The sequence below is a fragment of the Polypterus senegalus genome, chromosome 6, assembly GCF_016835505.1.
Source record: "Polypterus senegalus isolate Bchr_013 chromosome 6, ASM1683550v1, whole genome shotgun sequence".
NCBI lineage: Eukaryota > Metazoa > Chordata > Cladistia > Polypteriformes > Polypteridae > Polypterus > Polypterus senegalus.
This window is the reverse complement of record NC_053159.1, coordinates 120,329,330-120,342,656: the sequence shown is the minus strand read 5'-3', so window position 1 is coordinate 120,342,656 and position 13,327 is coordinate 120,329,330. Positions and strand designations below refer to the sequence as shown.

Genomic DNA, 13,327 nt, shown 5'->3' with positions numbered 1-13,327 from the left:
TCAGCAGTCAAAACAGCGAAACGGCTGATGGAGAAGGCCAAAGCAGCAGGTGAGGGTCCTTACTTAGCTATGTTGGATCACAGAAACACACCAAGACAAGGCCTACAGGCCAGTCCTTCTTAAATGCTTCTGAGCAGGAGAACAAGAACACTACTTCCAACAAAACAGAGTCTTCTACATCCAAGAGTGCCACAGACAGCACAAGGACTGTAAAACAACCAAGAATGACATGCCAGATACTATAACAGAACAGCAAAGGATGTGGACAAGCTGAAGCCAGGTGACAGGGTGAGAGTTCAGCCATTCGAACCATACTGGATGTGGAGGCGAGCGAAAGTCATTCACCCAGTCGATCAAAGATCTTACAAGGTAGAGCTTGATGCGGAAGATGTGCTGAGGAGAAACAGACGACACCTCAGGAAAGACAACAACCCGCCAGTTGATGTCACTAGAGCACAAAGCACAAAAACACACATATCACCAGACACAACCTCAAGGACAGCAGGAATCAAACCTGTAATCACAGAGACTGCTCAAGGAGTGCCTCAAGGAAACACAGGACCAAATGACACTATCTTTACTAGAACAGGCCGGAGAGTGATTAAACCATTTTACTTAAGAGACTATACTCAGTAAGCCAGTGAAATCAAGTATATAGTGGTTGAAGGACTGTACATTTGTATATGATGTTCTGGGTTTGCAATATATGTAGTAATGTGTAAATGTTTAACTCTATGATACCTATGATATTATAGTCAGAAAAAAAAAAAAAAGGAAAAGGGATGCAACAATAGGATTGTTAAGCCTTATGATAATGTTCCCGCACGGAGGGTTTAGAGAGACGCACCAGGAAAAGTATAGAATAGAGAAGCCCGTGTGACTGTTCTGGCTTTAACGACTGTGAAATAAACTGGAAGCATGAGTCTGTGCCTTTTAATAATCTCGAGAGAGAAACAGACATTAGTGCTTATTGCCTTGTACCCTGAATCTATGAATCTACAGCAAGTGCACAGAAATCTTAAGTTAGCTTAAACTTTGACGGTTGATAAAACAATGATTGTCCTTCTTTTATTGTACTTTGTACAGGCAAGCTGTAACAGGTAGCAGGGGAATTACAATACACATACTCCTCACTTAATGACTACCATTTATAAGACAACTATAATAAAATATCCACTTACCAAGTTAATAGCATGCCTTTACAACCCACAACCAGCAACCTCAATGCATATTTTTAGCGCATCTCTCTCAATGACACAGCACTTAGAAAGCACTTTGATTGTGACTTCCAGCTGCTAAAGCCCATTGGTCATGATGTGTAGCCACCAGTAAGTCTCAGATGTAGACCTCGGCTCTGGGTATACAATGCGGCATATACACTCCCTATGAACCCAGATGAGCACTGAGAGGCGGTGCTGGGCAGCGTATGAGTGTGAAAAAGAAACAAAGCTGCCAAGAGCACATGCAGCCACAGAATACCCGAGTGGCATGACAGAAGCTGCCGGTGAACATGCCAGCGGTCAGTGTAGAGAGGTTGATTCTATTCTTCCACAATCCACAACCGCCCTCCCTTTTGGGTCATTATAAATTTTAAATACAGTACACTGTAGTCATACAATAATGACATGCAAAGATTTAAAAGGTAATAAAGAATCAGAGAGGTGATGAAAGATTAACACAAATGAAAGTAATTGGGAAAAAAATACATGCATACAGTACTGTTGAACCAAAGATTAACAAATGTTCGTAAGTTTTAAAACAATCAGAAAAACATGCAAATATTTAAGAGATTAAGTATAATGTACAAAATGTCCACATTATGCAGGATAAAAAACTGAGTAAGGAAAGCTGAAGCAGTGTCGTAAGCATAGTTGTGGTAACAACTTGGTTACCACTATTTTCACTTAGTGACCATTTCACTTAACAACATAGTTGCTGGAAGAGAACTCAGTCACTAAATGAGGAGTACTTCTACTCTACTTTAGACCTGTCAATAGGAAATTGCAGCTAAAAACATAAAGAATTATATTAAAAAACATGGTTCATTTCTCAAAATGACAATCTGTTATGATCTGGTTTATCATGTGAGAAGCACAGTCAAGGTACATGTAGTAATTGCCCACAACGTCACTGCCATGATGATATAAAGGTCAGCTTTGCATACTTTCTAGTCACCCAAGTTTGATTTCAAAACAACAAAATATCTGTGAGAGTAATTAGCAAGATTTAGAATAATAAAATCCATTTGACTTTTTTGTGCTTCTTCTGTTCTGATGTTTCTCTTTGTTTATCAGATTTAGATTGGGTTTAGGTTGCATTCTGTTAACACTCTAAGAATTGCGACTTTGATTTTTGTTTAGGTAACCTCCTGATCTTTCTACTTCATCACTCTGCCCATTCCCAAAATCACTGGGCTTGGATGGTTAGATTTCAGGCTCTATTAATGAATCATCTGAAATGACTTGGGAAGTGCTGCTATAGGCATGATAGATTTTAAGTCGAAAATTGCTATTTACTGTGTTGTGGCAATCAACTGTCACACAACCTGTGTTAGATTATTTACCTGTTATTTCTTGCAAGCCATTATGTGCAAAAATAGCACAACAGAAGAAGTTGTTAGCTCCAGATGTACAGTATTCACTTCTCTTTGCTTACATTCAAGACGCAACTTTGGAAGCCGCTTCATTCAGACACCAACTACACTGAAGTGCAAGGGGGGATATCTTATCGTATGGAAACAAGGAGGCTAACAAGCACAATGAACAATATACTTAAAGTAATGTTGTTTGGCACACAATTTTCAGCAATGATTAGAAGAAATCTATCTACCTAAGTGGAAGTTTTATATCATTAGTTTTGTGCTGACTCGAAGATTAGCAAAGAATAGTCTCCCTAAGCAAAACATACAAAATATATGTCTGGAGACAACCATGAGTAAAGTTTGCTTAAAACTGGGTGGGGACTATTAGAAGGCTCACTGGGTGTAATACTTCTAGACTAATGCCTCATGATGGTGGCACTCAAAATAGATGCAGTTGTTTTAAGCTGCAAAGAGTAATAGCGTTCTGACAGAGTAACCTTCTGATTACAATGAATTATCTACAGTTGAAATGTCTCCTAAAAACTATTATTGAATATATAAATGAATACCATGTGTTTAGAGTGCATATTGCATGTGTTAAAAAATAACATATCTGGTTGCAAGGGAAAAACCATTCTATAATATCAGATTGATATTGACATTCAAACATATCAATGGACTAGTGGTAAAAGTGAATGATACATTGTCGCAGGTACTGTGTCTGTTCTCTGTTGTTCAGCTATCGTGTAGGAGTCAAAGTAAGGTTGAAAGAATTGGCAACTATATTTGTGAAAATATGAACTGCAAGATATGCACTCAAAGTAAACAATGTGACACATCCCATTAAAGGAGGTGAAAAGGACTGCTGGTAAGAAAGCAAATAAAAAAGAGCTACAGGGGAGTCAGATTTCAGTACTCAGAACACCCAAATCTGTAATAAGTATGCCATGACACCACTTGAAGCACAGATGAGGCTGCATAACATCCACCTTCGAACTGCACATCTAAACGAACAACTAAAGTAAGTTAACATTACTGTCTAATTGGAAATGAAAACATGCCCTATCAGAATGAAGATGCATTGCTTTAACACATAGCACAGCAATGTTTAACTAAACATTATTTGTTGTTTTTATGACCCGTAGTGATGCAATAGTCAAAATGACAGAAAGACATTGTATTGTATTTGTGTGTCTCTTTCTTCTGTCACCATGCTAATTACAATATGCAAATAATCATTCAGCTTCTGTTACCTTGTGCTACTGAGCTCCTGAATTGATAAAGGCAAGTATAGGTTTTTTATTTTCTATCAGCATTTAGTTGTTTCTTATTCTCTCTCCCAGAAACCCCAGCAACTCAAAGTGCACGGACTGGAGGAATTGGGGGCAGCTGTTATATAAAGAATCCCTGTGGGTGTAGCCTTGGCAGAGGAAGATGCCACTGGTGTTCACTACAAACTTTTTAGCAAGTTGTCCACAGATATGTATTCTAGTTTGAGAATCACATCGGGTCCCGGAAGACAAAGCAAAGAATAAATGAATGCTGGATCCCTTTTTAACCAGCAATAATGAAAGAGACAGGTACTGCCAATTAACCACAGGCTCATTAGAATACGACCCTAACAATCTGTCCTTATGTAGAATAGTGAAAATAAGTAAAGCATTTTTTCAGGAGAATGTTTCTTTTTTCAGACCTATTTGTTTCTTAACTCTAATGAGATCATATAGTATAGGTCAAAATTCACAATGCAGGCGATGTGGCACTAATTTATTGTGTTCATTAACTGCTTGTGCCCTGTCCAGAAATGGACTCTGTCTGGTGTCCAGTGCTGCCAGGATAGATTCCACTCTAAAAACTGGATTAATGTGGTTTGGTAAATGGAAGATGTATTAAATACTGCTGTTTAAATGTTTCTCTCTGAATTAGCAGGAGCTACAATCATGCTGAGAATAAAAATGAAAATAAGATGTATAAAATATGATGAGCAATGATAAAAAAGGTAGTTCAAGAAAACTGAGTGTAACTGTTGAATATTATTTCTATATTGTAAGCTGTTTTGTGTATAAAGAGATCATAGCATTACCTTTTGTATTTTAAAGCCTATCAGAGTGCTTCTGTAACAATAATGTGCATTTGACATTCACTTTACTTCTTTGGTTTATAATTTCATCTTCTTTGATTTATATTCATTCCAAAGTGACAAGCAAATAATGGGATATCATCCATTTCAAATTTGCATAAAATGATGAAACGACACTAGTCTAGGCAAAATTCCCTTAAGATACATGTTATAGGACATATTTAATTCTACTATAAATTTAACCATTAACAAAAACAATAATTTTTTTAACAAAAGAAGTAAATAAAAAATAAACACTTGCACACTTTCAATGTTTTGCTAAATACTGCACAAAATATTACAGTTAAACCGTCAACTTTCTATATACATGTCCTGACTCAGATAACTACTTATGTGAATAAACAAAAGAAAATAAAAATAAGCCAAAGCAACAAAAACCCAAACAAGAGGCAAAAATCAAGGTCAAATAACAGGCAATAAGTAGAAAACTACGCAATATGAGAATAGTACAGTAAACATACAATAAGTCAAAATGAAATTAAGGATTTTATCTGTGGATCAGATAAGGCTCATAGTGAAAGCCTGACCTTTTATGCCGGTCGCTGATTGAGTCAAGGTCACAACCACGGACACCCGCCCCCAGAAACATAGGACGTGACCCTGACAACAATACACAATATGGCTTCTCTTAATGGAAAAGGTGACAAAATATATATAGTCACAGAGAACATGGATTGGCTGGCATCCGGGCCAGGATGGATGGTTCTTTGCCTTGCTAGGAAGACTTTAAAATAGATGGATGGAGGGAGGGAAGCAGCCTCTCAGGGCCACGTGGTCTCCCAGTGTGATAATTGGCAGTATTACTCTTGTGATACTCTTGTTAAAACTCTACAAACACCATACTCAATTGTTCATCACCATCAACGACTTGATACTTATACTGTACGCAAATGTTTTTCAACTGTTGCATCATAAGAGCTACCTAGGTGCGCTGTGGAAATAATAGTGCAGTGCCCCTAGGTCCAAACCTGAGAAAGACACACTTCTCAGGTGGTCGAGACCTGTCCAAAGAGGACACCATGATCGCTGTTTTGCAGACACAGCACTTAGAGAGCACAGCACTGTAGCATTGCCACATAAATTTGCACATGGTTTGTTTTTTTCTCTCTATGTAAAATCCCGTTGCGGCAGGGTAGCATAAGATGGGCGGGTTGGATAGAGAGAACCTTTTGGGAGGTACAGGGCTGTCACAGCGATTTCTGGGAGTGCCATGGAAACGGACACACTATTTAAATAGGGGTGCGAAAATGCAGGAACAGAAGGAAGGAAAGACAGCCCAAGTTTTTATGGAGGAAAAAGAAGACATGCCACATCTGAGCCCAGGAGACAGATTGTTTTCAGGGAGCACCACAAGTCCAACACAGTCTGGGGTGGCCATCTCGAAGATTCCGGATACGCCGAGGGTAGTGAACTTTACCAGTGAAAGGTATCGGAAGCAGAGTGAGCCGTAAATCTTTTATTCTGGGATTGGCATGTCTAAGAAACTGAACTATAGGGAAATAGGAGAATCGGAAAAAGACTAAATCGAATGGATGGTGGGGAATATTCTTGGATATATAATTTTATGCCTTGTGTTTACTGTATATATTGGAAGTGGGGAAGTTGTGGGGGATTGTAAAGAATGTATTAATTACATTTTTGTTTGTTGCATCTTTTCTCTGTGTGGTTTGGTAAATATTGCTTTTTTTATTATACTGTAAGTCATCTTTCTGCGCTGTGGGAAGGGGATGAAGGCAGTTTGGGGTTGACCTACAATCATCAGTACAATTTTCACTGTAAACTTGGTGAAGTGTAGTGGATACAATTGTTACAAGCAGCCTGGAGATGAGTCTGGGTTCCATCTGTTTGGGTGCGTGATTGGCAGCGACTCTCACAGAGCCGGGGGATAGGGAGTATATGAGTTGCCTCCGACCTGGGGTATGTAGAAGCAAAGAGAGGACCGCCTGTATGAGTTGGTAAAGGAATGAAGCAACTGGGGAATGCATCCAAATTGTTCATTAAGTGCTATGTCTGCGAACGGTTGCTTTTTTTGCCAGCATCATTGGTAGTCCTGCCCCTTCCGATAGTTTAGCACATCTAAGAGATTTTTTTTTTTTGTGGCTGGTAGAATCATGTCGTGCCTTGTTATTTTCTGTGATACAAAATGTTCACCACCACAGGTTTTACCTTGCCTAAAAACTGACACTATGCATTACCTGGATGGTTATGTTGCATTCTTTGCATAAATTAGTGAAGATGCTGCAAACTGGAATCATGAGTAGGGATAATCATTACACTTTTATTTCACAGAACTTTGTCATTATATTAGGACAGTCAGCTCTGTAAGTTTCACCCATGGGCTAATATTAATAATTTACTGGAGCTCCTTATTCTTGAACATACTATGCTAAGACAGTTTAATCCAGGGCAGGGTCACTGATGCCTAACCCAGCATGCATAGGGCACAAGGCAGAAAAATAGCCAATCACAGAGTGAACATTCACACACACACTAGGGCTAATTTACCTTCACAAATCCACCTACCCTGTAGACTATGAGAGGAAACCCATGCAGACATGAAAAGAATATGCAAACTCCACAGAGTGTGGCCCCAGGACATGGACATGGATCTCTTTACAGTTAGGCAACAGCACTTCCACTGCACCTCCACCCACTCTTGAATGTGAATCCTGTAAAAATAGTAGCTTCAGTCAGATCTGAATGTAACGCTTTGATCGGTAATCTTGTACCATTATAAAACTTTGGAGGGTTTAGATCAAAAGTAATATACACTGAATTGTGGTTCTCTTATTACATACAGCACTGACGCTGCACATTTACATGTCCCATGGACTGAACATTTTAAGCAAAGAAATAATACTATGTAATGTCTGCTTCCTCTAAGTTCTGTCTATGGGGTACCTCTTTTATGAGCTGTGCAAGCGTTTAAACTAACCAAGGCCTGCTGTCATGCCTAACTTTTGTTGCATCCAGGGCTTGAAGTGAGCTGGTGCTCTGTATTCTGTTTGTGTTTTAGAAAGCAGAGCATAACAGCACACAGCACAGTCACAATACAAATTTTATAATGTATAATTTAAACTATAATGTACACAGCTTATCTTAATATTTTTAGTTTAATGTATATTAAAACATTACTACTGCATAAACAGTGTAGTTTGGATCATATCTGCCCAAAAGAAGCAAAGTGATACAATGTGAACTTTCCACCTACCTGAGGAAGGGTATGGGTCAATGGTAATGTGGAAGACACAAATATGGGGCAAAACCAGAATTCTTGATCTGGTAGTATGTCACTCTCTTCAGCTCTGTAGTTGCTACATTTGTTAAATGGAGTAACTCAGAAGCATACGACTTTATTCTGAGCTGTTGGAACTTGTGTATAGATGGAAAATAAAACTGTGTTTTATTGCATTTGAAGCCATCTGTTCACATTATTCCTTCTCCTTACCAACATGGTGCATGTTGCTCAAAAACATACTGATATAGACAATGACAGACAGCTGGATGGATGTTATAGCAAACACCGTCAGAAAGCATTTGATAAGGTGCCACATGAGAGGTTGGGCATCAAACTAAAAGAAGTGGGAGTTCAGGGTGATGTTTTTAGATGGGTACAGAATTGGCTCAGACACAGGAAGCAGAGGGTGATGGTGCGAGGAACCTCATCAGAATTGGCCGATGTTAAGAGTGGTGTTCCACAGGGTATCAGTGCTAGGGCAGGTAATTAGCAGGTAATTTGGAATACATTTTATCATTACAGAAGGACTCGGACAGCATACAGGCTTGGGCAGATTTGTAGCAGATGAAATTTAATGTCATTAAATGTAAAATATTACACACAGGAAGTAAAAATGTCATGTTTGAATACACAAAAGGTGGTCGGAAAATCGAGAGTACACCTTATGAGAAGGATTTAGTAGTCATAGTAGACTGTAAGCTATCAACTTCCCGACAGTGTTCAGAAGCCCTTAAGAAGGCAAACAGAATGATAGGTTATATAGCACGGTGTGTGGAGTACAAGTCCAAGGGGGTTATACTCAACCTCTTTAATGCACAGGTGAGGCCTCATCTGGAGTACTGTGTCCAATTTTGGTCGCCAGGCTACAAAAAGGACATAGCAGCACTAGAAGAGTGACTAGGCTGATTCCAGGGCTACAGGGGTTGAATTATGAGGAAAGATTAAAAGAGCCGAGCCTATACATTTTAAGCAAAAGAAGATTAAGAGGTGACATTATTGAAGTGTTTAAAATTATGAAGGTAATTAGTACAGTGGATCAAGACTGTTATTTTCAAATGAGTTCCATCAAGAACACGGGGATACAGTTGGAAACTTGTTAAAGGTAAATTTTGCACAAACATTAAGACGTTTTTCTTTAGACAAAGAACAATAGAGTCTTGGAATAATCTACCAGGCAGTGTGGCAGACAGTAAAACTTTAGGGAATTTCAAAACTCGACTTGATGTTTTTTTGAAAGAAGGAAGTAGATAGGACTGGCAAGCTTTGCTGGGCTGAATGGCCTGTTCTCGTCTAGAGTGTTCTAATGTTCTGAGCCTAACCACTTTGTCTGAACACAAAACTGCTCACAAGAGTATTTGGTAAAGTGGCAACTTAGGCCAAAGGCCAATTATCGACCTTTTAGTTGTATCTTATGATTTATGCTGCTATGTTGAGATGCTCATCATTTTCCAGTTCTATGCGGGGTCAATGTAAATACCAGGGTCAATGTAAATACCATTTTAACTGATAATCATAAATCAGTGTTTTGATGGTTTCATTTCTTATATTATTTAGTAAACTGTTAATAAATTTGGACTAATAATTATTATTTAGATTTAGTGTTTGTAAGCAATCGAAACTTTCAAAATTGATGGTTAATTTTCTCCTTTAACTGTCTCATTTACTTTACTCAATATATACTATATACTGTACTTTATATACTATAAATTAACAATTATTAACTTTAAACTTTCTTTTTTTAGCATTTGTTCATTTTCAGCATTTATAACATGCACTGAAAAAATGACAATCATTTGCAACAGCTATGCATACTAGCATAAGTTTTTCTCTACATTTCCAAACATATGCTTGCTAGATTGACCAATAATTCTAAATTGGCCCCTTGGTATGTGTGCAAGTAAAGGAGTGAGAGGGGTTGGGAGTATGCACTGACAACACACAATGAACCACCTGGATTGGGACCAGAGGGCAACAGGTGACTCTTCAGCACCACACTGGAACTTAATGTGGCCTGAGAGCTAATCCTGCCAACAACCTCCAAGTTTTCCTTGTAAATTGTAAGATCTGATTGCACAGCTGGATGTAGATTAATGTCATACCCAGGACGAAGCAATTGCAGCTTAAGGGCCTTGCTCAAGGGCCCAACGGAGTAACGTCACTTCATGAGTTTAGGGGAATCGAACTGCTAGCCTCAGAGTCATCACTCTTTCCTGCAGCTACCCAAAGACATTCATCAGACAATGCTTACATAGGTGACACCAGAGACCTCAGTGAACAATCAACTTCAACCTAACCCCCCATCGCAACTGGCATACACTTCCTTATCATCACAGGATATCAGAGGTTACAGCATGTATTTTGTCCAGAGCAGGTATCAAAGTAGTGCACAAGCCTTCAAACACGCTGCACACAATCCTTTTTAATGCTAAAAGCAAGAAATCAGCAGCAAAGACATAGAATGTGGTTCACAGCATACCACATAATTATTGTTCTGTGGTATACATGGGACAAACATCAAAAACACTTGCCCCGCGTATACAGGAACATTGCAATGCAGTGTGAAGAAATGACCCATTGTTTCTGAGTTACACACATACAAGTTCGACCATACACATATTGAAATTGGACTCTGAAAAAGGCTAATACTAAAAGTGCCAGAAAACTGGCTGAAATGTGATTATCCAATGAAAACACCATTAACGGACATGTAGACATAAACCCAGACTTGAAAAGAAGAACATGCAAATAATAAATATGACTTTATGACCAACACCCTCTGAACACCATCTCATCATCCACCTATCCTCCCCTTCCTTATTTGCTATATATTGCCTTCAGTTCCTGTAAGTATAATAATTTTCCTCTGATGATGATTCCTGGTTGGAATCGAAAGCTTAGGAATAAAAAAAAAAAGTATTTTAAGTTACGTGTGGATTACCAGCTCCCAAGTGTCGGCCATTGCAGACATGGCTCTCCCGCTGGCGATACTACTCTATTTGCCCTTCTTCTTCCCCATTCCGGACTTGGAAATTGAGGGTTCTGGCGATGTTGTGGTGAGTCTGAATGCCGTCTTCTCAGGGTTCTCTGCCCACAGAAATTTTTGATACAGGTCCTCTGCAATAGACGCTAGAGTGTCCTGCTGGCTACGCCACTGTGACAGATAGGGGGCGCTATCGCTCCCTTGAACCCTTGTCCAAGACTCCAGACACCAGATAACAATCCAAAAGTTGACTTTATTTATCTTCCACAGTGCACAAAGCACCCTCTTCTCCACTATACTCATTAATTCACCAATAATCACAATAAATAATTCCTCCAAACTCCCAGACACGTTGCCACCCTTCCACCCAGCTCAGATCGCCGTCTGGGAGCTCCCACAGTCCTTTTATACTTCCTGATCCAGAAGTGTTCCCAATCCCCATCCACGTGGTTCTTTATCACTTCCGGTCAGGTACAAGTCCTTTTCTTCACCCCAGAAGTACGTCACTTCTGTCATCGCTCTTCCTATGACGCACTTCCGGGTTATAGGACACATATGACTCTTTGCTCCCCCCTGCAGCTCCCTCTTGCGGCCTCTGTGGTATTCAACAGGGCTGTGAATAAAAACTACATTGTCCATGATGCCCTGCTGGTCTTCGGGGCGCCTCCATACTGCAGGGAGGGCTCCATCTGGCGGCCTGGGGGTATTGGCCATGATGACAAGCCGGCCAAAGACCACAATACATACACACACATACATACACACTGTGGTCCCCAGCGGATGCAGCTCCTCAAACTCCTGACAACTAAGCTCAGACACAAGTTCTGAGAGAAAAACATGGTTTTACTGTGTGAAACTCTTACATGTAACTGTTTCTCACACCACAACTACACTTGTATACTTGGCAACTCTGTTGTCTCTCAACCACTTCATCATCCTCATGCTGGCTCTCTGTATTGAGGCGGGCAGCTCCTTTTGTGCAAAACCCAGTAGCACCTCCAGTGTCTTAAAACCGTGGCTTGGGAGTACTTCTGGGCGAGGCTGGATCCCGACAAATTAGCATTCTCTAGTCCCTTCTGCGTTCCCTGTTGGCACCCACAGAATCCAACAGGGTGGAACCCTCAAACTACAGTTCCCAATGTGCTCTGTGGGAATCCGTAGTGGTAACCCAGGGAAAACCATGCATTACATGTGAGGTATGCAGAAGAGCATCACTGTACGCACAACATGTCGAACCTTCAAGCAGATGAGCTAATACAGCAGGAGGCCACACTGGGTGCCACTCCTGTCAGCTAAGAACAGGCAACTGAAGCTACAATTTGTACAGGCTCACCAAAATTTTACAATAGAAGATTGGAAAAACATGGTCTGGTCTGGTGAGTCTTTATTTCTGCTGAGACATTCGGATGGTAGGATCAGAATTTGGGGTCAACAATATGAAAACAAGGAACCATCCTACCTTGTATCAACGGTTTAGGTTGTTGGTGGCAATGTAATGGTGTGTGGGATATATTCTTGGCACACTCTGGGCCTCTTATTATCAAATAAGCATTGTTTAATGCAACAGCCTACCTGAGTATTGTTGTTGACCATGTCCATCCCTTTATGACTGCAGAGTACCCAACTTCTGATGGCTGCTTCCAGCAGGATAACGTACCATGTCACAAAGCTCAAATCATCTCAAACTGGTTTCTTCAACATGACAATGAGTTCACTGCACTTAAATGGCCTCTACAGTCACCAGATTTGAATTCAATAGAACACAATTTGGATGTGCAGCCCACAAATCTGCAGCAACTGCAGCTACCATGCCGGCATTGGCCAAAATCTCTGAGGAATGTTACTGCATCCAACCCGGTACTAGCAAGGTGTATGTATATACTCAGCAAAAAAAGAAACGTCCTCTGACTTTCAACTGTTTTTACTTTCAGTAAACTTAATGTGTAAATATTTGTATGAACACTAAAAGAGTCAACACCATAAGACATAAACTAAAAATGTTTCACAATGTGTCCCTGAATGAAGGGAGGCTCAAAATCAAAAGTACCAGTCAGTATCTGGTGTGGCCACCAGTTGCTTGAAGTACTGCAGTGCATCTCCTCCTCATGGACTGGACCAGATTTGTCAGTTCTTGCTGTGAGATGTTACCCCACTCTTCCACCAAGGCACCGGCAAGTTCCTGGACATTTCTGGGGGGAATGAACCTAGCCCTCACCCTGCGATCCAACAGGTCCCAGACGTGCTCAATGGGATTGAGATCCGGGCTCTTCCACTGCGAGGATGATCAGCTGTCCTTCCTGTCTCTCTGTAGCGCTGTCTTAGGCGTCTCACAGTGTGGACATGGCAATTTATTGCCCTAGCCACATCAGCAGTCCTCATGCCTCCCTG

The 13,327-nt window shown here is 40.2% G+C and overlaps 1 protein-coding gene across 1 annotated transcript in view; it reads right to left on the bottom strand.

Moving 5' to 3' along the window:
- The window catches only part of caln1 (calneuron 1), a 323,053-nt gene that overhangs the window by 33,278 nt on the left and 276,448 nt on the right, over nt 1–13,327 (bottom strand). The gene's annotated exons all lie outside the window — the stretch shown is intronic.